The sequence below is a fragment of the Carcharhinus amblyrhynchos genome, chromosome 12, assembly GCF_965287045.1.
Source record: "Carcharhinus amblyrhynchos chromosome 12, sCarAmb.v2.hapA, whole genome shotgun sequence".
In the NCBI taxonomy this organism is placed as follows: Eukaryota; Metazoa; Chordata; class Chondrichthyes; order Carcharhiniformes; family Carcharhinidae; genus Carcharhinus; species Carcharhinus amblyrhynchos.
The window spans coordinates 20,381,077-20,408,701 of record NC_137335.1 but is presented as its reverse complement, the minus strand read 5'-3'; the positions used below and the strand labels follow the sequence as shown (position 1 = coordinate 20,408,701).

The window sequence follows — 27,625 nt, the reverse complement described above, 5'->3', positions numbered from 1 at the left end:
GCAATATATTTATAAGTCAGATGGTGAGTAGCTTGGAAGGGGACCTGCAGGTGATGGTGTTCCCTTGTATCTGCTGCCTTTGTCCTTCTAGATGCAAGTGATCATGGCTTTGAAAGGTGCTGTCTAAGGATCTTTGGTGAATTGCTGCAGTACATCTTGTAAATAATAGCACTAGTATATATATATATACACACCGAGCTTCAGTGATGGACAGAGTGGATGTTTGTGGATGTGGTGCCAATCAAGTGGGCTGCTTTGTCCTGGATGGTGTCAAGCTTCTTGAGTGTTGTTGGAGCTGCACCCATCCAAGCTAGTGGGGAGTATTCCATCACACTTCTGACTTTTGCTTTGTAGGTGGTGGATGGGCGTTAGGGAATCAGGAGGTGAGTTACTCGCCGCAGTATTCTTAGCCTCTGACCTGTTCTTGTAGCCATTTTTCTAAAGTGGTGAATCCAGTTGAGTTTCTGGTCAATGGCAACCCCAAGGATGTTGACATTGGAGGATTCAGGGACGATAACACCATTCAACGTCAAGAAGAGCGGCTCTTATTGGTGATGGTCATTGCCTGGCATTTGTGTGGTGCGAATGTTACCTGGCACCTGTTAGCCCATGCCTGGATATTGTCCAAATCTTGTTGCATTTGAACATGGACTGCTTCAACTTGAGGAGTTATGAATGGTGCTGAACATGGCGAATATCTGCTCTTCTGACTTTATGACGGAGGGAAGTCAGTGATGAAGCAGCTTTAGATGGCTGGGCTTCGGACACCTGCAGAGATGTCCTGGAGCTGGGATGAATGACCCTCCACAACCACAATCTTTGTTTCTTCATTGGGCACAGATGAGGTCCTAGAGGATTGGAGGATAGCAAATGTGGTCTCGTTATTTAAGAAGGGTAGCAAGGATAACCTGGGTAATTATAGGCCATTGAGCTTGATGTCCATGATAGGGAAATTGTTGGAGAAGATTCTTATTTAGAACTGAATAGTCTCATTAGCGATAGACAACATGGTTTTGTATGAGGGAGGTCATGCCTCACAAATTTGGTTGAGTTTTTTGAGGTGACAAAAATGATCGACGAGGAAAGGGTTGTGGATGTCGTCTGCGTGGGTTTCCTCTAGGTGCTCCGATTTCCTCCCACAGTCCAAAGATGTGCAGGTTAGTTGGATTGGCAATGCTAAATTGTCCCTTAACACCACAAGATGTGTGGGTTGGGGAATTAATGGTGTAAATATGTAGGGAGATGGAGATAGGACCTACGCAATATGCTCTAACAGAGAGTGCAGATTTGATGGGCCAAATGGTCTCCTGCTGCACTGTTTAATTATACAATTCTATGAACTATGATAATCCATTTTCCAGCACTTGGTCCATAGCCCTGTATGCCTTGGCATAGCAAGTGCACATTTAAATGCTTAAATATTATTAAGATTTCTGCCTTCACCACCCTTTCAGCAGTGAGTTCCAAACTTCCACCACCCTTTGGGTGAAAAAGATTTTATGCACATGGCCTTTAAATCTCCTTTTTTAAAATTTATTAGTGTCACAAGTAGGCTTACATTAACACTGCAATAAAGTTACTGTGAAAATCCCCTAGTCGCCACACTCCAACGCCTCTTCAGGTACAATGAGGAAGAATTTAGTATGGCACCTAAAAAGCATGTCTTTTGAACAGTGGGAGGAAACCAGAGCATCCAGAGGAAACCCACACAAACAAAGGGCCACACACAGTGACCTAAGCTGGGATTTTACCCAAGGCCCTGGCTCTGTGAGGCAGCAGTGCGAACCACTGTGCATCCTGTCTGCCCTTTATCTTAAAAGATGTCCCCAAGTCAATCATCTCTCCATCAAGGGAGAAAGTTTCTTCCTGCCTACTCTATATATGCCCTTCATAATTTTATACATCTTCATCATGTCCCCCATCAGTTTCCACTGCTTCAAGGAAAACAACTTCAGTCTATTCCGTCTCTCTTCATATCTAAAATTCTCTAGCCCAGGCAACATCCTGGCAAATCTACTCTGCATCCTTTCAAGTACTATCACATCCCTCCTATAATGTGGATTGCCGAACTCCACACAATACTCTGGCTGTACGTTTCATACAATTCCAACCTAACTTTTTTGCTCTTAAACTCAATGCCTCACCTAATAAAGGCAAGCATACCATATGCCTTCTTAACCACTTTATCCACTTCTTTTGAAAAAGTAGCAAAACCCAGCCTGTCAATCTTTCTCCAATACATATTCCCATTCATTTCTGATATCACCCTTGTAAATCTTCTCTGAACCCTCCGCAGGGCCTCTTTCCTTTTTAGGATATGACAGCCGGAACTGTACAAGTACTCCAAGTGTGGTCTAACCAGGATTCATTATAGGTTTATCATAAATTCACTACTTTCAATTCTTTCCCCCTAAAAATAAAGCTTGCTGCTTGGTTTACTAATCTGACAACTTTTAATGAATGATGTACTGTACTCCAAGATCCTTTGTTCCTCTACTCCACCTAGACTTGCACCTTTCAAGAAATTTGACCTTCTTATTCCCCTACATAATGAACTATTTCACATTTGTGGGCTAAATTTGAAGCCAGCTAGAAATCCATCCTGTCACTTGTCCCTTGACTCCGCATTCACTGACTCTATACATTATCTATTATGGAGTACCTTAGCAACTCTTATCCACGCTCTGTCACCTCCTGAAAATATTCAATAAGCAAGATTTTCCCTTCTGTTATCCATGCTGACTATTCATTGTTATATTTCTTGTTTCTCATATTCTTCCATTCTCTCTAATAGGGATTCTTTATTTTTCCTACCATCCATGTTAAACTCGATGGTCTATAATTGTTTGAAAATGTTCTATGCTCCCTTTTAAATAAAAGGAACTATGTCAACTATTTACCAGTCCTCTTGATATTTAACAGACTTTGTCAAGTATTTCCGAAATTCCAATTTGCATTATTTTTACTCCAGTCGATAATAGTCACCTTAATTAACCAAGCATAGCCTAATGCCATGGAACAAATGCAGTAATACCATTAACTGAGGGATGCTGCAGAAATCAAACAAAATAAAAACAAACCAAAATAATAAAGTTTTTTCATTCAATCAAGGGATGTAGCTGTCGCCGGCTAGGGCAGCATTTATTGTTCATCCGTAATTGCCTTGGAGAAGGTTGGTGTGCTACCCTCTCGAACTGTTATAATCCATATGGTGTAGGTGCACTCACAGTGCTGTTATGGAGAGAGCTCCAGGATTTTGTGACAGTAAAGGAATGGTAATATATTTCCAAGTTGGGGTGGTGAGTGGTTTGAAGAAAAACTTAAATGGTGGTAGTGTTCCCACGTGCCTGCTAGCTTTGTCCTTCTAGATGGTAATGGTATGGGTTTAGAAAGTGCTATTTCAGGAGGCTTGGTGAGTTCCTGCAGTGCACCTTGCAGATGATACACATTAGTACCACTGAAGAAAATCTTAGAAATGGTCATTGCCTAGCTTTTGCATAGCGCAAACTTTACTTGCCACTTGTCAGCCCAAGTCTAAGCATTGTCCAGGTCTGGCTGCATATGGTTACTGAGTCCTTTGTCAACGTATTTCATTAGCAGAGTTGTCAATCAATGAGATGGGAGACTGAAGAATTCAATCAGTATTTGATTAGCAAATGGTTTGTCAGTTATGTTTCATTGACAAGGTTACAGATTAGAGGTGGACCATTTGACACTGATTACAATCAGTGATAATAGTCATAATATTTGTCCCCGTTCCCACAATAAGAAACTAATTGCAGATTTCAACTTAATTCATAAAGTGGAGTGAAACTTTCAAGTAATTATTCAGTTTTGTAAGATTACAAAATAAAATTTCTCCAGCAAATTCAGACAGAAGAGACCTAGGCATTTAGGAGCCTCCAATTATCAAAAGCTATATATGTAACTGGATCCCATCATAGTATACCCCAGAATGTCTGAGACTGTTATCTAAGACTCTCAACACACATGAAGACCACTCATCACCTGTTTCCAAATTCAGGCTAGCTTCCCTAGTCATTTTTTTTCCTCATACTGACATTTATTTTTAAATAAAAACATGTAGCATTTAGAATGGTTTAAAATTAGATTCTGAATTAGTGCTGATGGCAAAGCAGAACTCTTGCTGACGATGATCAGCTGGGCTCCACATATTGGAACTCAATTCAGACTATCAATCTGATACAAAGCTGAGCACAGCAAAGACATGTTGACTATTATCCTGTAACATTATCTTCTTTCACTGTTTGGCAGATAGAACACTGGCACTTCAAAAAACATGCTCAGGACTCAGGCTGATAAGTCTCCTATATTACTATTAGCAAACTGATGACAATACAGCTCAGGGGAAGGACATTCGAACCATTGTTCCTGTGATAGCCCATTGGGGGAGTTATTCAATTAGTCCCACACCTCTGCTTTCTCCCCCAATAACCCTGTATAAATATTTTCTCTCTAGAGCATATATTCCACAACCATATTTGACCTGGGGGGAAAAAACCTCGACCTCTGAAATTTTAAGAGATACTGAACAGTAGACAGAGAATTGAGCTGAGAAAAACTTTTTTAAAAACCCAGTAAAAAACCAAATTAACACACTCAGATTATTACATCATTGAATTTGGGTATGTGAAACTGATCTTTCACCCAGGTCATTGGATGGGGTCTATCTGTAAAATTATTAATTCAGTTCCGTAGAGGAAAACAAGGGTTGAGCCACATTATGGATGTGAAACTAGGGTATTGGTAATGAAGCAGATATATGGTCAGAAGCTCTTTTCAAGCCAGTTAGCTTAATATCTGTCCAGGAAAAATGCTGGAATCAATTACTAAGGAGGGCACTTAGAAATTCCTCAATGCAATCAGGCAGAGTCAACACGATTTTGAGAAATCTTGTTTAATTTATAGAGCTCTTTGAGGAAGTAACAAACAATGTGGATAAAGAGGTATCCCTGTGGACCTATTTAGATTTTCAGAAGGCATTTGACAAAGTGCCACAAAAAAAAATTCTGCGAATACAAAAGCTCTTGATGTAGGGGATAACATATAGAGGATTGGGTAACTACAGGAAACAGTAGACATAAATGGGTAATTTTTGAGCTCACAAAATGTGACGAATGAAGTGCTATAGGGATCAGTGTTGGGCGTCAACTATTAACAACCTATATTGTTGATGTGCTGACATATCAAATGTATGATTGCTAAATTTGCTGATGGCACAAAGTAGTAAAGTAAGTTGTGTCTGCAAAGGAATACAGATAAGTTAAGTGAGTGGGCAAAAATTTAGCAGATTGAGTAGTGTGGGAAAAAGTGAACTCATCTACTTTGGCAGTGAGAATAAAGAAGTATATTATTTAAATGGGGTGAGATTGCAGAACTCATGATACCAAGGGGTCTGTGTCCCCTGGTACATGGATCACAAAACAATTAGTGTGCAAGTACAGGTAACCCATGACTTTACAATGTTCAAGTTAAGAACAGCTCTTACAACATTTATAAATTTACACCTCATTTCAGCTTTACAACATCAGTTTCAAGTATACAATGCCACAGCGAACAGTTATGTTCTTTTATGTTCTGCCTTTCATAAGTTCAGGAAGGGCAAATTGCTTCTCAGATATAGATCACAGACAAAAACCCCAGTTTAAAACTAAGTAACTGAAACTGGTGAGCTGCATATCTGTTTTACAAAAAAAAAATTTGATTTTACTTACACTCTGTTCACAGTGTCATGGCCACAAGTTGATGGAAATGGAACATCGCTTTTCAGTGAAAATAGGGTTCAGGAACTAATCCCCCATTTATAAACTTAGTTCCTGACTTATGTCACAGTTTCCAGAAACCAATTGTGTCACAAGTCCAAAGACTGCCTGTACAGCAAATGATTAGGAAGGCAAATGGAACATAGTTGTTTATTGCAAGGGAAATTGATTATAACAGTAGGTGTTTGTGCTACTGTTATATGGGACATAGTCTTCTTTCCATGCAACCCTGCAGCTTAAATAAAAATAGGAGAACTCCAGCCTCCTATGCAACTTTAACTATTTTCTATGGGATATGGTACTCTTGGCCCTATTTTCTTCCGTATGTTCCTGTGAAAGAGGCATGCTGTAGATTGACTGCAACAGATTCTAACATATTGTATTTGTGGCCTAAGCACCTATGTAGTACGATGCAACTATATGGTGACAAGCTGCCAGATTTGTTAAACAGCAACATTAGAAGCTATCGTTTAGACTACTTCACAAATTTTGCAGTCAAGTATCCTGCATTTGGCGACATTGCAGGCGTCCGCACACCCGAAGTGCAATGGACTAGCCTCGTCCTGGGTGAACCACCTGCTTGATCATGGTTTCACCTTTGTCAGGTAAGGTTACTTCACAATGCAGCAGGCTTAAATCACTCATGTTACAAATTCTATTCAATACTGAATATCCACCCAACTCTGCTGACAGAATTGAGTACATTTTTAACAGAGTTGGGTGGATTGAAGGGTAAGTGCTAAAAGCTGCATCAATACCTATTTGAAGCCAGTCAGTTCTATGTGATACTATCCAATTCAAAAATATAACTTTCAGGGCCAGCATTATCTAAACATTTGAGTGCCATAAAAATGTTCAACTGCACCCTTAATTACCTAGTTATTGCAATTCATCTTACAATATACAACAAATTTTATTTTGAAGTAAATATTTGAAATCAAGTTAAATTCAGAATAAAAAATTCAAACTAACTACAATAAAATACATCCTTTCTTAACAACAAAACAACCTGCAGTCCAAATGCAGGGTTCTGTATTTCTTGTTTGCTTTAACCCTGACTACTTGCGACCGTTTTGGCTCATTGTGCACCGTTCAACCACCTGGCCCTTCAAGATGCGTATACATATATATTATATGTATATCTCCTTCAAAAACAGTGTGTATATTTTGTGTTGGAACTAGTCACTAAATCAGATCTACAGATTAAGAACACGGAAGCAGCAAGACAAAGCAAGTTGCTAAACAGCAAAATAGATAAATAAAATAGAATATTAAACAACAAATTATTTTTAGAAAATAATAAAAATAATCAGACAATAAGAAGTTAAAATAGTTTTCATCAGAGCATGTTTCTTAGAATCTGATAAGCATTAAGACATTTAAAGGAAATGGGTTCTCAAGAATGGTTCCAAGATGAGAACCTTCAGCTATGAAGACTAATTCCAGAAGTCAGGACTGTTTTCCTTCAGAGAAGATGAGAAAAAGGAGATTTCTTAGAGATATTCAAAATCATGAGGGGTCTGGACAGAGTAGATATGGAAAAATTGTTCCTATTCCTGAAATGATCAAGAACAAAAGGGTACAGATGTAAAGAAAAAGAAGAAAAAGCAACATGAGAAAAAACTTTCCACACAGCAAGTGGTTATGGTTTGGATTCCACTATCCAAGAGAGAGTGTGGTGGAGAGAGCATTCAGAAGTGAGTTATACTGTTGTCTGAAAAGGAATACAGCATTACTGGACAAAGACAGGAGAATGACACGTAGTGAATTGTTCAGTTGAAGAGCCAATGTAGACACAATGGTCTGAACATCCTCCTTCTGCGCTGTATCAGTTAAGTTGTCTATTTCTTTCATTGGCAAGCCTTCACAAAGCTACGTTGTGTACTTGACCAAAAAGCTTTGAAGTCTTTACATAACTAATGCTGAGGAACTGAGTTTGTAATTATGCCATAGGGTTCTTTTTATGTCAAAACCATTTATTTGCATTAACATACTTTGGCTTTATCAAAAGACAACCTATTACAACAGGCATTCACATGGAAACAATGATTAGGTCTGTTATCATGTTGCCAATTATATGAATTTACCACAGAAAATGGAATCCTCCTAAATACATTTGGCTGGACTCATTTTAAAAGCATCTACTATCTGACAATGTGCAAATTAAATACACAAGTCTTCCTGTTGTAGTGTGGCAGATGAACATAGGTGCAAGAATATGGAGTGCTGGTGGAACATGAGTCCAAGTTCATGGACCAGCAGATAGAGTCAAGTCTAAGCTCACCATGGGAATCAAAGAGTAAGGTCGCATTTATTGTTCTCCCTTGTACATAATTTAACTTGAATAACCCATTTTGTTAGCTTCCACCTGCCAATAGTTGTTTAGTCTTATCATGCCACAAGATGCTTTTAAAGTCAAAACCATTTCTTTGCATTAACAAACTCTGGCACATTATCAGGAGACAACCTACTATGATAGGCATCCACACTGCAAACAATGATCTCAGTGTGTTGCCAATTATATGAATTTACCACAGAGAATTGAATCCTCTGAAGTACACTTGGCTGGACCCATTCTTAAAATATCTAGCTATCTGACAATGTGCAAAATAAATACGCCACTCTTCCTTCTTGCAATAGGCTACTTGTCACGTTTTCCATTCACTTCCTGCCCCACCCCTTCACAGACCCCAGAATGGTCTGACTAAGATCAACCAAATCAACAGTCTTGGTACTTTGTGCACAGCATTAACATATTCCTGGGGCATATCTGCTTTTGAATCCAGCCCTTACTGAGAAAACTGGTTTTCTATCTTGTGGGTCACAGAGGCAGTAACTTATTGATCAAAATACACAGATAATAAATTCCACGCAGGCTAATGTGTTTACTGTTTCTCAACCTAAAAAGGGACACCTTGAACATTTGTGCCTTCACTAACCTCACTTGCTTACAAAAGAAAAAGAAAGCTTTGCAATAGAAAAAAGTAGTTAGGGTGCAGTTGTTCTTTTCAGGCAAAAACAGAGCAGTTCAGCTTTCCCAGCATCTGCCCTGTCCTTAACTGACCTGGAAGCACTCCAAAGTTATTACATAAAATGTCAAATGAGTGGGAAAATTCAATTTTCAGGGCTGATCCACTCTCATATCAGCACAGAATTACAATCTTTACTTGGGATGGCATTTGGCAAAAACCAGCAGATTTGAGTAAATTACAAAATATTTAAGTAATCACAACAGGACCAAGTTATACTGACTGAAGACAATGACGAACAAGACAAATGGTTTGAAGTCAGTCACAAACTCCTAGATGGACAATTACTCATTAAGAGCAATATTTTGAAATTCTCCAAAACATTTTCATTATGATTTAGGCCAGCCTTTGCAAATTTCTGTTCTAGATGATTTCAAATCATTACTAAAGATTTTTAAGGTGTGGTTTACAGACCTCAATTACGTTATCATCAGTCAGTATATACTAGTAGGTATGGTAGTGCACGGCTTGAAGTGTTCTTATCACAGGTTTGTGTCACAGTCAGCAAAAGCATAGAAAGCCCAGAAATGCTTTCAGCTTAAGAACCCCTGTCAATTCACTATAGTTGCCTTCAGCTACAAGAAAAACATACATCGCCACACAATATCAGCACAGCATCCTTTCACTTATACTTTACTAATCAGACAATATAGCTTGGTGTACTTTCTTTAGTAATGGTCTAAAGTGATAAATTAACTAATTCAGAGAATTTCCCATTCATCTTCTTCCCTGACTCAATCAATTCCTCCATTCCTACCACCTGTATTCCCTCAGTTTACAACTATAACAATAACCAATCTGATTGGGAATTTTTGTGCCCAAGACTTCCTATGAATTAGGAACAGAAAACACTCCAGTCGTGATCCTTCAGGCACTCAACTATTTAATTTGTACAAATCAACTTCAACTTTTTTGGTTTGTTGGTAAAATGGTTGGAAAACAAGTGTGCAAGCATTTTTGGTCACTGATATGATAGACATATACACAAGTTTCATTTATCTTTGTTAAATGAGTCCATACAAAGCCTTTCCTGCTTAAAAAAAAGTCCATGTGGCTAAAATAGTGCAGCCACTACCATACCTGTAGCTAGTCAGTGACTTCAACTAGATAACACTGCACTAGTCCAACTGTGTAGAATTTAAACACAAGAACAAAATGCAAAAGGTTACAGACAATTTCTTTCAACATTTTTTCCAAACTAGAAGGCTGTAAGTTAATATCAGCAGATACCTCTGCACAAGTCGACATAACTCTCAACATCTTTGCGAATGGGCAGATAATTAGTGTAACTTCCTGTCATGTACTTTGTACAAGCTTTTGAAAGCTTTTTGAGAGATAATTTTCTAATTAAATTAAAAGCCATAGGAATTCAAAATAGGACACGGTGTTGGATAACAATTTGACTAAGACTTGGGCTAAAACTCAGTCTAGAACTTAAGATGAAAATCTCCTATATTGGATACGGTCTTTTACGAACCGACTTTGGACAGTCCTAATACATTTCTGAGTGGGCATGGGTCTGCAATGCAAAATTGCCCCTAACGTGACACTACATTAAAAGGTCACCATGGATGCTAGATCTGAAAATTGAAGACTGCCACATAGATGCATTATGCAAGTAGTAAATGAACAAGTTTTTTTTTAAAGTTTATCCTTTCACAGGATGTGGGCATCACTGGCTTGGTCAGCATTTGTTGCTCATCCCTAACTACCCTTCAGAAGGTTGTAGGGAGCCAGCTTCTTGAACTGCTGCATCTAAGTACATCAACAGTGCTATTAAGAGTTCCAGGATTTTGACCCAGCAGCAGTGAAGGAACAGCAATATAATCCCAAATCGGTGTAGTGAATGGCTTCAAGGGGAACTTGCAGGTGGTGATGTTCCCATGCATCTGCTGCCCTGGTCATTCTAGGTTGTATAGATCATGGGTTTGGAAAATGATGTCATAGATGTCTTAATGGGTTGTTGCACTGCATCTTGTATATGGCACACAATGTTACAAAGGAAATGAATGTTTAAAGTGGAGGACAGGGTGCCAATCAAGCAGGCTGCTTTGTCTCTGGTGGTGTCAAGCTTCTGGAGTGTTGCTAGAGCTCTAGGCAAGTGGAAAATATACCATTACACTCCTGACTGGCTTTAGGGAATCAGGAGGAGAGTCTTTTTTGCTGCTGAATTCACATTTTCTGACCTGCTCTTGCAGCCACAGTATTTTTGTGGCTGGTTCAGTTCAGTTTCGGGGTCAATGATAACCCCCAGTATACTGATAGTGGGGAATTCAGCAGTGACAATAACAATGGGGAGATGGCCATTGAGTGCATTTATGTGGCATAAATGCTAGTTGCCACATATCAGCCTTGAGCAGCATGGTGGCACTGTGGTTAGCACTGCTGCCTCACAGCTCCAGGGACCCAGGTTCAATTCCAGTCTCAGAGGAGTGAGGAGTATGCATGTTCTCTCTGTCTGCGTGGGTTTCCTCTGGGTGCTTCGGTTTCCCCTCTCATTCCAAAGTTGTGCATGTTAGATTGATTGGCCATCCTAAATTGCCCCTTGGTGTCAGGGAGATTAGCAGAGTAAATACGTGGGGTTATGGAGATAGCCCTTGTGTGGGATTGTTGTGGGTGCTGGCTTGATGAGCCAAATGGCCTCCTTTTGCAATTTAGATATTCTATGATTCAATTCTACTCTATGATTCCAAGCTCAAATGTTCTCCAGGTTTGATTCATATGGATATCTGTGGAGTTGCAAATGGTGCTAAATACTGCAACAATGAACAAACACCCAAGATCACAACATGCTTTCATTCAAAAGGGCAGTGTGGATGCTCAATTGTTATGTATATTTAAGACATTTTTGGATTTTAAATGAATTACACGATGACGGTAGTGCAGGAAGCTATGGTCCAGGCATAAGATCAGCCACAATCTTACTGAATGATGGCAATGGGGTTGAAGAGACAAACTGTCTCCTCTTACTTTTGTTCTGCATGTTCTTATGAAAGAGTACAGCTGAAAACAGGCTCCAAGTGTAAAGGAGATGAACTACTGCGAAAATTTGAGAAGCTCTAACTTAAACAAAAAAAAGGGGGAGGCCTTACTGGAGCAAAGATATTTAAGAGTAAGCCAATAAAGTGGGCAACGAGAAATAATTTAAATTAGTGAGAAGTCTGTTTCAAACACATACTTGGGACAATTTCTTTGCTGAAATAATAACAAAAGATTCGTAATTGTAAAAACAACTGTCTTAACTTAGAGGTTTATAAGATGATGAGGGGGATAGATAGACTGGATGTTCAGGGACTATTTCCTCGGGTGAAGTAGCTGTTACTAGGGGGTATAACTATAAGGTTCATGGTGGGAGGTATAGGAGGGGTGTCTGACGTAGATTCTTCACTTAGAGAGTGGTTGGGGTGTGGAACACACTGCCTGCTGTGATAGTGGAGTCGGGCACTGTAGGAACTTTTAAGCAGTTATTGGATAGGCACTTGGAACACACCAGAATGATAGGGACTGGGGTAGCTTGATTCTGGGTTCAGACATAACTCGACACAACATGGAGGGTCGAAGGGCCTGTACTATGCTGTACTGTTCTATGTTCTACAAGAGCAGAATAAACACATTAATGTTGCTCAAATTACAATTATAATGTGGAGAATCATAAAGACATGCTATTAGAGCAACACCCCAAGATTGGTCAGATAGCTGTATTTATCTTTAACTTTTCAGACGGGCAATAGTTGAAATTACATAAGAACAGAAGAAATAGAAGCAGGAGTAGGCCATCTAGCCCTTCGAGCCTGCCCCGCCATTCAGTAAGATCATGGCTGATCTGTCGTGGCTCAGTTCCACATTCCCGCCCTCTCCCCATAACCCTTAATCCCCTCTCTTACCAAAAACCCATCAACCCGCGTCTTAAAAATATTTAGCGAGGTAGCCTCCACCACTTCAACGGGCAGAGAATTCCAGAGATTCACCACCCTTTGAGTGAAGAAGTTCCTCCTCAACTCCGTTCTAAACCATCCCCCCTTTATCTTGAGGCTGTGCCCCCTAGTCCTACTGTCCTTTCTGAGCGGGAAGAGTCTCTCCACCTCTATCCTATCCATCCCATTCATCATCTTATATGTCTCAATGAGATCTCCCCTCATTCTTCTAAACTCTAACGAGTACAAGCCTAGTTTATTCAGCCTCTCCTCATAGCTCAGCCCCCTCAACTCCGGCATCAGCCTAGTAAACCTCCTCTGCACTCCCTCCAAGGCCAAAATATCCTTGCGTAAGTACGGCGCCCAAAACTGCACACAGTACTCCAGCTGCGGCCTCACCAATGCCCTATATAGCCGCAGCAAGACCTCCCTACTTTTATATTCAATCCCCCTCGCGATGAAGGCCAGCATCCCATTCGCCTTCCTGACCACCTGCTGCATCTGCAAGCTGGGTTTCTGCGACTCATGCACAAGAACCCCGACGTCCCTCTGCACCGTCGCCTGCTGCAGTTTTTCGCCACGTAAGTAATAATCCTTCCTACCATTATTCCTACCAAAGTGGACCACCTCACACTTGCCAACATTAAATTCCATTTGCCAGTTCCTGGCCCATTCGCCCAGCCTATCTAGATCCTTCTGTAGGCTCTCCATACCCTCCGTGCAATTTGCCGTTCCACCAATCTTGGTGTCGTCAGCAAATTTCGACACCATACACTCGGTTCCCTCCTCCAGATCATCTATATAAATGGTAAATAGCTGAGGCCCCAGCACCGACCCCTGGGGCGCTCCACTAGTCACCAACCGCCAATCCGAATAGCACCCATTGACCCCCACTCTCTGCCTCCTATTTGACAACCAATGCTCTATCCACGCTAACACCCTACCCCCAACTCCATGTCCCCTGACTTTCTGCAATAACCTCTTGTGAGGTACCTTGTCAAACGCCTTCTGAAAATCAAGGAAGACCACATCCATCGGCTCTCCTCTATCCACCGCCCTAGACACATAACATAAGAACATAAGAAATAGGAGCAGGAGTAGGCCATCTAGCCCTTCGAGCCTGCCCCGCCATTCAATAAGATCATGGCTGATCTGTCGCTGCTCAGTCCCACTTTCCCGCCCTCTCCCCATAACCCTTAATCCCCTCACTTATCAAAAACCCATCAACCCGCGTCTTAAAAATATTTAGCGAGGCAGCCTCCACCACTTCAACGGGCAGAGAATTCCAGAGATTCACCACCCTTTGAGTGAAGAAGTTCCTCCTCAACTCCGTTCTAAACCGCCTCCCCTTTATCTTGAGGCTGTGCCCTCTAGTCCTACTGTCTTTTTTGAGCGGGAAGAGTCTCTCCACCTCTATCCTATCCATCCCATTCATCATCTTATACGTCTCAATGAGATCTCCCCTCATTCTTCTAAACTCTAACGAGTACAAGCCTAGTTTATTCAGCCTCTCCTCATAGCTCAATCCCCTCAACTCCGGTATCAGCCTAGTAAACCTCCTCTGCACTCCCTCCAAGGCCAAAATATCCTTGCGCAGGTGCGGCGCCCAAAACTGCACACAGTACTCCAGCTGCGGCCTCACCAATGCCCTATACAGCTGCAGCAAGACCTCCCTACTTTTATATTCAATCCCCCTCATATCCTCATAGAATTCCAGGAAATTTGTCAGACACGACTTCCCTTTAATGAAACCGTGCTGCGTCTGCTCTATCAAGCAGTTCCCCTCAAGATGCCTCGCTATTTCCTCCTTGATGACGGATTCTAACATTTTACCTACAACAGACGTTAAACTAACCGGCCTATAATTCCCTGCCTTTTGCCTGGCACCCTTCTTAAACAACGGCGTAACATTAGCCGTTTTCCGATCTTCCGGCACTTCCCCGGAATCCAGCGACGTTTGGAAAATAAACACCAAGGCATCCACTATCACCTCTGCCATTTCTTTCAGAACCCTCGGATGCATTCCATCCGGTCCTGGGGACTTGTCCACAATCAGCCCCCTCCAGTCTGTCGAGCACCGCCTCTCTAGTAACAATAATGTCATTGAGACCCTCCAGTCCTACCACCTTTCCATCTCTAACACCTGGCAAATTATTCACGTCCTCCTCCGTGAAGACCGAAACAAAAAAGTTATTCAAGACCTCAGCCATTTCCCCATCCCCTACCACTAAGTCCCCCTTCTCATCCTCTAAGGGACCAACGTTCACCCTAGCCAGCCTCTTCCTTTTTATATATTTATAAAAACTTTTGCTATCCTTTTTTATATTAAGCGCTAGCCCAGCTTCATAGTTTCTCCTACCCTTCTTTATCAAATTCTTTGTCAATCTTTGTTGACATTTAAACCTCTCCCAATCCTCTTCTCACCCACTACTCTTAGCTACTCTAAACGCCTCTGCTTTTAATTTAACACTTTCCTTCACCTCCTTCGTTATCCACGGCTTATTACTTCTCCTCCTACGGTCCTTTTTGACCATCGGAATTAATTTCTGCTGAGCACCAAGAAAGATCTCCTTAAAGATCCTCCACTGCTCCTCAGCAGACCTACCTTCCAACGCGCTCCCCCAGTCCACATTCGCCAATTCTTCTCTCATCCTACCGTACTCCCCTCTGTTCAAACAAAGGACGCGCGTCCAGGAGCCCACTCTCTCCTCCTCCATCTGCACCAGAAACTCCACCATACAATGATCACTCTCCCCAAGAGGATCCTTCACCGCAAGGTCCCTAATTCTACCCACCTCATTACATAACACCAGATCCAAGATAGCTCGCTCCCTCATTGGCTCCAACACACACTGTTCAAGGAAACTATCCCGGCAGCATTCCAAGAACTCCTCCTCGAGCCCACCGCGTCCAACATGGGTCGACCAATCAATATGCAGATTGAAATCCCCCATAATTACGGCCGTCCCATTCCTGCACGCCGCACTTATTTGCGCGTTAACAGCCCGCCCCACCTCCAGATCATTATTCGGGGGCCTATAGATGACAGTTGACTGTTACAGTTGACTATTTTCCCCAGTCAATTAAGTTCCAAGTTCAAATCAACCCATGATTCACCCTACAAATTTTCTTAAATTAAACTGCAGGCAGAAAAGTCTAAATCGATCATCTGGCAAATGTGAAATGAAAAAATACAAATCTCTTTTAAGACCAACAAACACATTGCTTAAACTGTAAATTACACACGGAAACAAGAACATTTACATTCAAATTGTTTTTGCTTTAGTTACATCCTATTTTAACAATATTTGTGATTTGCTATTAATATTCTGTGGACAGTAGAATGCAACTGAAAAATACCAACAATCTAATAATTATTTTTGTTTATTCTATACTCTTAATTATCTTACTAAACCACATAGCATAGGAATCTCCCCTTTTCAGGAAAATCCTGTCACCTCTGTCAATCCTCAGCCCCCTTCTTCATCACAGCTGGGAGTTAGAAGAAAGCAAAAGTGATCCAAGATTCTCCTGGATACAAGGCAGAATCATAGAAATGATTACTACATAAAAGGCATTTCTCAGCTTTTCCCCCATATCCATGAAATTTCCACCCACTACTGCCCCAATCAGATGCTCATCCAATATCTTTTTCAGAACTCACAATTGATCCTGCCTCCACCACCCTTTAAGGCAGTTTTTCTATGTGTTAACTGTATTCTTAAGTAAATTTTGTTTGATAAAAGCTCCCTGGCGGGTCATTTGATTCATACCCGAAATGAAACAACTCATGCTTACCCTAGCCAAATTCAAAGTGCAAAGCATATGGTCTAGGCTGACTTAAAACCTTGGGAGTTTTTGACCTGGAATGTAACATAAGTAAAGATGTGGCAGGGCAGCTCGATCGTGCGCAGTGCATGTCCTGTGATATGTGGGAGGTCATGGACACTACTGATGACTTAGACAACCACATGCAGGAAGTACTATCAGCTGCAGAAATTGGAGTTCCAGCTGTTGGAGCTCAAGCTGCAGCTAGTGTCACTGTGGCACATTCACAAGGCTTAGTGCTACTGGATAACACATTCAGAGAGACTGCCCCACCACAGGTAAGGAGCTTGGAGATAAAAAAGGAATGGGTGGCCCATGCAGTTGAGGAGAACAAGGGAGATAGTGCAGGAGTCCTCCCACGTCTCAGCTGTTAATCAGTTTCTATTTGAATGCTGGTGAGGGCATTGGTTCTTCACAGGAGTGCAGGTAGAGCCATGTTTATGGCACTATGAGCAACTTGGTTGTATATAAGGGAGAAAGAAGTAAGGAAGAGCAAATATGACAGGGGATTCACCAGTTAGGGGAACACACAGGCACTTCTGAAGCTGCTAATGTGACCCCCAGTACGGTACGTTGCCTCCCTGGTGCCAGGATCATAGATGTCATATAGAAGCTGCTGGACATTCTTGGAGGGGGGGGGGTGTTTAACAGTCAGAGGTCACAGTCCAATGACTTAAGTAGAAAGGGAATGTGGTCTGCAGTCAGAATTTATGGAGCTAAATAGAAAATCAATAAGCAGGACCTAATAATCTCTAGACTATTTCCAGTGCCACATACGTGTATCAAGTCCAACAAGGAATAATACAGATCCTGCACAAGAATCATGACTAAAATACATTTCTTAAAGGCATATAATAGTATCACAGGAGGAAACCAACGGTGTCCTGGACATGCTGCATAGATCCACAAAGAGGAACCAGAAAGCAGAAGAAACTCTACAATCACCTAGTTTGAGAGATTCCTATTCAAGGGTAAGAGATTGTGGTTTACCTCCAACCTTGAAATAAAGTCAGGGCTGGATCCATAGAATCCCTTGTCCTTCTAGATGATAGCGGTTGTTTGTTCGGAAGGTGCTGCTAAGGAGTCTTGAGTTCCTGCAATGCATCTAATAGAAAGTACATACAGTGACGGAGGGAGTGAAAGGGATATCAAATAAGTAGTGTGCTTTGACCTAGATAGTATTGAGCTTCTCAACTGTTTTTTGGAGCTGCACTCATTCAGGCATGTGGAGTGTGTGTCATCATATTCTTGCCTCGTGCTTCGTAGATGGACTACCTTCAAAGAAGAAATGGTTTGGGCACAATCAAAAGGGAAAGGTAGGGCAAACAAAACCACAGCATCCCAGATGAAAAAGGAAATAGAAATTAAGATTTCAAAAAAGTATGCTTAAGACAAGTCTCTGGTAGAAAATACAACAAAGCCAAACTGAATATAGGAGGTTCAGAGGGGAAGTGAAGAAGCAATAAGTGAAGCAAAGAGGGATTATGAGAAAAGACTAGCAGCCAACATAAAAGGAGAATTCCATAGTCTATTAGGCACATAAATAGTAAAAGCCTAGTAAAGGGAATTATTTGCATCTATCCTTACCAAGGAAGTAGATGTGATCCAGGCCATGGTGACCAAGGAGGAAACTCTGTCACCATAAGGATCCAAAATTGATAAGGAAGAGGTATTGAATAAACTATCTGTACTTAAAGTTGACAATGCGCTGACATCAGATGAGAGGTGTACAAGCATACTGAAAGAAGAGAAAGTGGAAATTGCAGGGGCACTGGCCATTACCTTTCAATCTTCTCTAGACTCAGGAAGTGCCAGAGAACTGGAGAATTGCAAACACTATGCCCTTGTTTAAAAATGTTTGCAAGGATAAACCCAGCAATTACAGACGAGTCAGCTTAACTTTGGTGGTGAGGAAGTTTCTACAATTTGGGATCAAATTAGTGACATGAAAAACCATGGGTTGATTAGGAAGAGCTAGCATGAGTTTAAGGGAAAAATCATGGAGTTTTCTGCAGAGGTAACAGAGAGGGTTCACGTGGATAATACCTTCTGTATTCAAGAGGCGGCTGGATATAGCACTTCGGGCGAATGGGGTCAAAGCTTATTGGGAAAAAGCAGGACTAGGCTATTGAGTTGGATGGTCAGCCATGGTCGTAATAAATAGCAGAGCAGGCTCAAAAGGGCCTCCTCCTATCTTCAACGTTTGAATGTTACCAAAATGCTGTTTATCTGGTGGACTTCAATATGCATTCAATAGTGCTGCATAAAAGACTTGTGAAAAAGGTTAGAGTTCAGGGAATAAAAGGAACAGTCACAATGTGAATACAAAATTGGCTGAATAATAGAAAACTACTGTAAACCTCTACGACTCTATGAGTAATGATTAATGGATTTTAAAAAGCTGGACAAAGGTTTGGAGGGGAGTTCCCCAGAGTTCGCTATTGGAACCATTGCTTTTCCTGATGTTTATTAATGATCTACATCTTGGTGTGCAGGGAACAATTTCAAAATTTGTGGATGATACAAAATTTGAAAGCATTGTAAGCTGCGGAAGACAATGTCGAGTTTCAAAAGGACATTTACATGCTTTTGGAGTTGGTAGATAAAGACCAATGCAGAAAAGTGTGCAATGATTCATTGTGATAGGAAGAATAAAGAGAGTATAACTGTAAAGGGTGTGAAGGAGCAGAGGGATCTGGATGGAAATGTGCATAAGTCATTGAAGGTGGCAGGACAGGTAAAGAGAGCAGTTAATAGAGCACATAGTACACTAGACTTTAGGAGCATTGAGTACAAGAGCAAGGAGGTTATGCTGATGTAGGCCTCAGCTGGAGTACTTTGTACAATTCTGGGCACCACACTTGAGGAAGGATATGAATGCATTGGAGATTGCATAAGAGATTTACAGAAATTGTTCCAGGGATGAGAAACTTCAGTTATGAAGACAGATTGGAGAATTCAGACTGTTCACCTAAGAGAGAAGAATTAAAGGAAATTTAGTAGAGGTATCCAAAATAAGGTGGCTGGACAGAATTGATAGGGAAAACTATTTCTGCTCATAAAGAGATCAAGAACGAGGTAGTACAGATTTAATATGATTTATAAGAGAAGCAAATGCAATATTAGAAGAAACTTTTTCACAGAGTGGTTGGGGTTTGGAAAATGCTGCCTGGAAGTTCAGTGGAATCAAGGTATTCAAGAGGCCATTACGTGATTATCAGAATAGAAACAATGGGCAAGAATACAGGAATGAGGGGAGAATGGCACTAAGCCATAATGTTCAATGGGAGAGCAGATGTAGACGCAATAGGCTGAATGGCCGCCTTCTGCACCATAACAATTCTGATATTCTGTAATTTTGATCAGTTCAATCAAATCTCTGGTCAACTTTTTCTTTACACAGCAGAACAACCGCAGCTTCTCAAATCTTTCCACATCCCTGGAAATATTTTCACAAACCTTTTCTGTATCCTCTCGAAAGGCTACACGTGCCTCCTGAAGTATGATATTGGGATTAGGACACAATGGTTCAGTTGAGGCTGAATCACTTTTATAACGGTGCAACATAACTTCTTTGCTTTTGTACTCTACAGCTCTAGTCATAAAGCCAAGAATTCCAGATGCCTTTTTAACCTTGTTCTCAGCATTCCTGCATGCTCAATGACTTATGCACATAAGAGATTTTCACAGTAACTTCACTGGAATGTTAATTTAAGTCTACTTGTGATACTAACTATTAAATAAACAATATAGGTTTCCCTGTTCAAAACTGTACCTTTTAACATGTCTCTCGACATTCTGCCTCCAAAAAATATCACACTGCTCTTTTGTTAAAATTCATCTGCCACATACGTTTCATTTCAACAGCCAATGTCTTCTCAAACTCTTTCTCCTCATAATTCACAATATTGAAGTTTTTGCAAATATTGAAATTGTGCTCTGTAGTTCAAAATTTATTTATTAGTGTCACAAGTATGCTTACATTAACACTGCAATGAAGTTATTGTGAAAATCTCCTGATCGCCACACTCCAGAGCCTGTTCGGGTACACAGAGGAATAGCCAATTCACCTAACCAACACATCTTCTGGGCTGTGGGGGGAAACCAGAGCACTGAGAGGAAGCCCACATTGACACTGGAAGAACATGCAGTTTCGGCACAGATAGCGACCCAAGGCAGGAATCAAACCCAGGTCTGGTGCTGAGAGGTAGCAGGGCTAACCACTGTGCCACTGTGCATAAACCCAAGTCTAGGTCATTAATATATTAGTCAAGGAAAGCAGCGGTCCTTGTACTGACCACTTATGTGCATCACTTGTTGTGAACTTCTAGTTCACAATTCATATGTTTTAGTATAGAACTTTCAGTTTTACGAACAGTTTTACCTCTAGATAAATGGAAGAATCTGACTGCACTTGAAACATTCTGGAGGTATAAAATCTCTGGAGCATCAAAAAACTTCACTCAAAATAAAACTGTTAGATATTTAAATTTGTAAAATTGAGGTAGCATAGAAATTGCACCCACACTACATAAAACTAGCCACACAAAAAGCATTGTCAAGTGTAATTTTCTTGATCTGCACTGGAGATCATTTTAGATGGAGAATATTTATTATGCATTACTTATCCATGCATGAGCTTCAACAATATTAACAGGCCATCTGTCTACAACCAGGATTGGGGAGCTTGGTGAGAAGAGAAGCGGAAGACAAATCACAGCTAAACCCAATCACATTCGCATTCAGTATCTACACATATACTTTGTGCAGAGATCACTACACACATTAACAGGGAATACATGAATAATAGAATTTGATCAAGATACAGGAATGGTCTACTGACCTATATCACAGCTAAGAATTGGCACTTCAGGGAAAGAAAGATCAGAAAGGAGCAAAAATCTGAAAAGAGCACAATCAGCCACGCTATTCTTTTTGGTACTCACTGGCTTTTTTTTAATTTTAGACTCAATCTCCCATTTATTTTCAAACACAGGTGTAAATAAAAGGATAAATACTTGCTATTCAAGATTATCAATTTAAGATACCTTATAAAGAGTTTGGGATCAATACCAGTAATTGAATTTCACTCTAAACCAGGATTGCTGAGTTAATGTAGCACCCAATTCTCATCACAGATGATTAGACAAATATTCAGCAAGTCTGGCAACAATTGTGGACAGAGAAAAACAGATGACTTTTGATCAACCTGAAATGTTAATTGTTTTTTTCTCCACAGATACAGCATTTTCTGCTTTTATTTCACCATTGTCTAGTATAGAGATACAAAATTTTAAAAATTGGATCAGTTTTAAGTAGAATACAAGAGATCTGATTGAATTTATGAAAGATGGGTGATGTAAAATTAAATACAAGAGATTCAGCAAAAAGTGCACATTTTACAAATTATATTAATGGATTAGTGTGAAGCTGTGGAACATAGTTGCTCTTTAGCTAGTAACTAAGTCAACACTTAAGAGTCACAGAGGCTTACAACAGAAAAAGTCCTTCAGCCCATCAAGTCTATGCCAGTCAAAGAAACCATCCAACTATTCTCATCCCATTTTCCAGTACTTGGTCCATAGCCTTGTATGTCTTGACATCACAAGTTAATATCTAAATACTTCTTAATGTTATGAAGGTCTCTGCATTCACACTCTCATGCAGTGAGTTCCAGACTCGCACCAGCCAACAGGTGAAAATGTTTTACTCACATTCCCTCTAAACCTCCTGCCCGTTACCTTAAGTCTATGCCCTCTGGTCACTGATCCCTCCAACACAGGGAAAGCTTTCTTCCTGTCTTGTCTATCTAAATGATAAGTTTAAAAAATTAAAAAAATAGATTTACTAGATCTATGGGGAAGCTATGGGGAATAAAGGGAAAGGAACAGGCATATGGGAATGTGACTGCTGCTAGTGCAAAGGATAAACATCGATATGTACGGTTTGGGCTAAACGGTCCATTTGCATGTTGCAATTTACATGGGATTCATGTAATCAAATCATATGCCATCAGACCAGATTCTGTGGTCAGCAGCAGGCAAACAGCATTCAGTCCATCTTGCAGATGGCTACTCAGCGGAGTCAAGTGAAGACTTCTTCTAATCCAGCAGCTGATCGGTGTTTCATACCCTTCGAGGAATCTATGGTGGCTGTGAGCAGGGCAGGAAACAATGAGATTTTTCAACCAGATTCAAGAAACCACAGAGATATAAGAACATAAGAACTATTTCTTATGTTCTTAAATCTCTGTGGTTTCTTGAATCTGGTTGAAAAATCTCGCTGTTTCCTGCCCTGCTCACAGCCACCATAGATTCCTCGAAGGGTATGAAACACCGATCAGCTGCTGGATTAGAAGAAGTCTTCACTTGACTCCGCTGAGTAGCCATCTGCAAGATGGACTGAATGCTGTTTGCCTGCTGCTTACAAGGTCTAAAGCAGACCTTGTACAAGGTCTGGTTTACAAGGACTGGTTTAGACCTTGTAAAGGTCTAAACCAGAAAAAAGTCTAAAGCAGGGGGTATAAACTAGATTTAAATCATCCACCAAAAGCAAAATAAAGACAGCGATATAAAGTTGGGATTAAGGAGAGTGAGGAAACAGGCAAAAAATCATGAAGGGATGAAACTCTATATTTATAAACTTTTCAGAGAGAGGTTGACAATAATGATCATTCACCATGGTGCTAAAAACTGGCATATTTAGTGGAGATTTAGTTGGCTAGGGCCCAACTTCATGCCACTGATTTCAATGCTAAGAAATGTTACAGTGGTACTTCTCTAACGCCAACTTCCACATTTACGCATACTAGTATGTGCAGGTGCCAGAAGTTGCCGTTGTAATGGTGAGTGTTATTACCATCATTGTTATTATTTACACAAAATCCGGGCCATTATATAGTTTATATACAACCTCAAACCTTTCAGAATGAGCTCCTTAAAAATAAAACAGTAAAGTTTATTTATTAGTCACAAGTAAACTTACATTAGCACTGCAATGAAGTTACTATGAAATTCCCCTACTTGCCACAATCCAGAGCCAGTTTGGTTCAATGCACCTTACCAGCACATCTTTCAGAATACGGGAGGAAACCAGAGCACTGAGGAAACCCACGCAGACACCGAAAGAACATGCAGATTCCACAGACAGTGACCCAAGTTGGGAATCGAACCTGGGTCCCTGGCACTATGAAGCAGCAGTGCTAACCACTGTGCTATCGTGCCACCCCATTAGGTATTACATAAGATATTAATCAAAAACAAATTCAGACAAGAACAAGTGAAACAGGTCTGAACTGTATACTTGCGTTCAAGAGGTCTAAAGTAAAACCCAGAAGTAAACAGCCAACTTACAACCATAGGCTCCGGCACGTTAGTACATGATGCACAAGCAACTGAACTCTTCTTGAGCTAATTTTTACTTATTTATTTGTGGTAAAACTATCACGATTAATTAAAAGTGATTTAAGCTTTATATTTTAAGAAAAGACAATCTTGCATTTGTATAGTATTGTTCACACTTTCAGAAACCTTTACAGCCAAAGTAGAATCTGTGCAGTGTAGTCATGAAGTCACTGTTGTAATGAAGAAAATCCAAGAGCCAATTTGCACACAGCAAGCTCCCACAAACAACAATATGATGACAACCAGATAATGTGTTTCTCTTGTATATTGACGGAATGTTAAATACTGGCTCAAAGTGCCCTTAAAGGCAACATTTTGACACTACTTTTTTTTAGATCAAATCAAGAAATCCAAATTTGAAGTTTTATAAACTTCTGATTTTATAGCTGTGACAAATTATCAACTAAAGCATTGACCACAGCAATCATGAAAAAAAGTAGTGTAGTATGCACATTTATAGATAAAAGCAACCTTTGCACTGGCACACATGTAATGAAGACATCAAAGACATTGATATCTTAGCGTGAACAAGCAATAAAATCAAATATAAAAAAACCAACCATTACTTTCATTTTAAAAAAAGGATGAAATTCAATTTTGGAAATTAAAATTTCAACATGCACTTGCAGCTTGAATAAAAACTGCAGGGCCTGAATTTTAACAGTCCGCCTGGCAGGTTTTAAGGCATGGTGGGGCAGGAGCATGAAAATGTACTTAAGGGCCTTTTCCCACCCATGCCTCAACTTTCAGGCTGGCAGGCATGTGATAGATGGGAAATAGAAAATAAAACACTGGTCTCGATCTATTTTGACTTTTTCTTGAATGGGGATGGGGGTAATAAAAAGATGGGAGAATTCTATGAAAGAGGTTCAAAAAGGTCATTGAAAAGGGGAGTAGATTACTACAGATGAAGAGTACAAAAACTGTAGAAAGTCAGAAAGGGAAAATTGCAACTACAAGGCATAGAAAACAAAAAATGTTTTTTCTTCCACTTTTTTGCACCAATTTTCTTTTCGACCCCTTCTACTGAAGACGTTGACTGAATACCGAGGAAACCATTGCCACAGTATTTCAGCCAAACCACCATTTTTCAAGAATGCCAATCGAACATGAACAGGGTAAGCATCTCCTAGATACAATCAAAGCAGTATCAATCCCATCTTCTTCCAAAATCAAATTGTATAGCTAGCTGGACAAACAATTAGCGCAACATAGGGGGATCTTAGAACAGAGTTACCAGTATTTCTTCTTCAAGAACTACAACAAGTCTGGCAATTGTGGAGTGCAAAGAAGGGGTAAAGAGAATAAAGTACTGGACTTCTGTTGGATGTATAATATCCAAAAGACAGTTGTTAATGGAGATACTGAAACAGTTGTAAGAAAATATCACCATGAACCTCTAATGAGAGTGTTAGACAACAATAACCAAGCTGCAACTGATCAGCCATGTATTTCAATACTTTGCAACTGCTCCTTAATGCTACTAAACAGATAATTACACTAACTGAAACCATGCTCTACAAAAATTGTGCATTTCTTAAATCATTTATTAGACATACTTTGGCAATTTGAAGTCTGACAAATTTTCAACCCTTTCGTTTTACTGTTGTTATAAAAGAAATTGAGAGGTGTGGTTTCCAGATACAAACAATCTGCTAGTTTCTAATCAGTCATATCACCCCAACCAAAAAAAATGGTTTGGCATTATTTGGAAGGAAATTTCAAATAATCAGAAACACTTCACAAAAACACTCAGCAAAGCAAAAAATCAGTATCATTAGTGTCCTGTTGCATAGAGACTTACAGACAAATTTACTGCTTATAAGTCAACTTTCTTAACACAACTTTGCCCATCTTTATATTGCAAGACATTAAAAACAAAAAAAAAACACACAACTGCGCAAATAGCAGCGTAAAAGTTGACCCAGGGCATAGATGATGACCCCAATTTTCCAGCACCAAAAATCATGTTTTTGCATACACTTGACAGTGGGTTGACCCTCATTTCAGCTTTGACATGCTTTACTTGTATTAGTAATCAGCCTTTATTTTTCACCCCACAAGTGCATGCTTTACTTACTGGAATTAGGCAGGTAATACAAGATGTGTTGCAAAGATTTGCAGGACACACACTTATCGTGTCAATGCTTTGGATGACATTTCAAAATGGCACCCATCCACACCCACACCAGCGGTTTACTTTTACATTCAGCATGTAAACCAAAGGTATTTTTCGAGGCTTCAAAAAGGTGGACCTGAGCCCCAATACCTATAGGATGTAGTCATTCGTTCCAATACGGGGAAGAAACATTCCAAATGTGCGCAACAGTTGAGTTCTGTTTGAAATTAGCCCCTAATTATTTTGTTGATTGCTTGTTCAAGATCACGTGAAAAGCTCTGAAGGGTGTATTCTCAAACTGCACCAAATCCTGGATCTGAGCCATCCTATCAGGAGGAATGCTAAGCAAAGGTTTGGCACTCTCCCAGGCTTAGATGGAAAAATAAAATTGTGCTTCTTGTTTTTTCATGCCTACCAGCAGCCAAAGACAAGGATTAACAAGCAAAACAAAAAAATGGCACAAGGCAAAGGAGACGAGATATGAAAATTAGTTTCTTCACTTCTCACTGCAATCTGCTTTTGCCTTGCACTTTCTTCCCTTTGTCAGGTAATCACTTCTGCCTTCCACGCTAGTACAGACTTTCCCCTTGTTCTCCTCTTTTCCTGTCCCTGTACTTGCTTAAAACTTCTTAAAACCCACAACCTTTGCCAACTCCAGTGAAAGAATATTGACCCAAAAATGAACTCTTGTTTCTCCACACAGATACTGCCCGACTTACTGAGCATTTTAATCTCCCCTAAACACCTTAAATTAATTCATAGGATATAGGTATTGTTGGCTAGGCCAGAGTTTATTGCCCAACCCTTACTGCATATGAAAAGATGATGATGAGCTGCCTTCTTGAACATCTGCAGTCCATGTGGTGCAGGTACATCCACAGTGAAGGAATGCTGACATAGTTCCAAGTCAAGATGGTGTGTGGCTTAGAGGTGGAACTTGCAAATGGTACTTTCCTACATATCTGCTGCTCTTGTCCTCTGGGTGGTGGAGGTTGTATGTTTGGAAGGTGCTGTCAAAGGACACTCGACAAGTTGCTGCAGTGCATTTTGTTTAGGTGCACACTGCTGCCACTGGGTGTTGGTGGTGGAGGGAATGTTTAAAAGGTTCTGGACAGGGTGTCAATCAAGCGAGCTCTGTGTTCTGGATGGCGTTGAGCTTCTTGAATACTGTTGGAGCTGCACTCATTCAGGCATGTAGAGAGTATTCCATCACTGTCCAGACTTGTGCTTTGTAGGTGGAAGGCAGGCTGTGAGTCAGGAGGTCAGATACTCACCAGAGGTTTCTTAGCCTCTGACCTACTTTTGCAGTGGCAGTATTTATATGGCTTGTCTAATTCAGTTTCTGGCCAATGGCAATCCTCAGGATACAGATATTGGGAATTCAGAAATGGTAATACTAACGAATGTCATAGGGAAATGCCTAGATTGGTGCAAATGTCACTTGCCACTTGTCAGCCCAGGCCTGAATATTTTCCAGGTCTTACTCTTTTAGTATATGAGTATGTACAAATGGTACTCTATATTCTGTGGTCATCAGTAAACAACCCAA

At 40.4% G+C, this 27,625-nt stretch overlaps 1 protein-coding gene and 1 pseudogene across 11 annotated transcripts in view; both read right to left on the bottom strand.

Annotated features, from left to right (window-relative positions):
• The window catches only part of LOC145350833 (mitogen-activated protein kinase kinase kinase kinase 3), a 309,442-nt gene that overhangs the window by 239,049 nt on the left and 42,768 nt on the right, over positions 1 to 27,625 (bottom strand). The window lies entirely within an intron of this gene.
• LOC145351251 (U1 spliceosomal RNA) lies at positions 6,257 to 6,396 on the bottom strand (annotated as a pseudogene).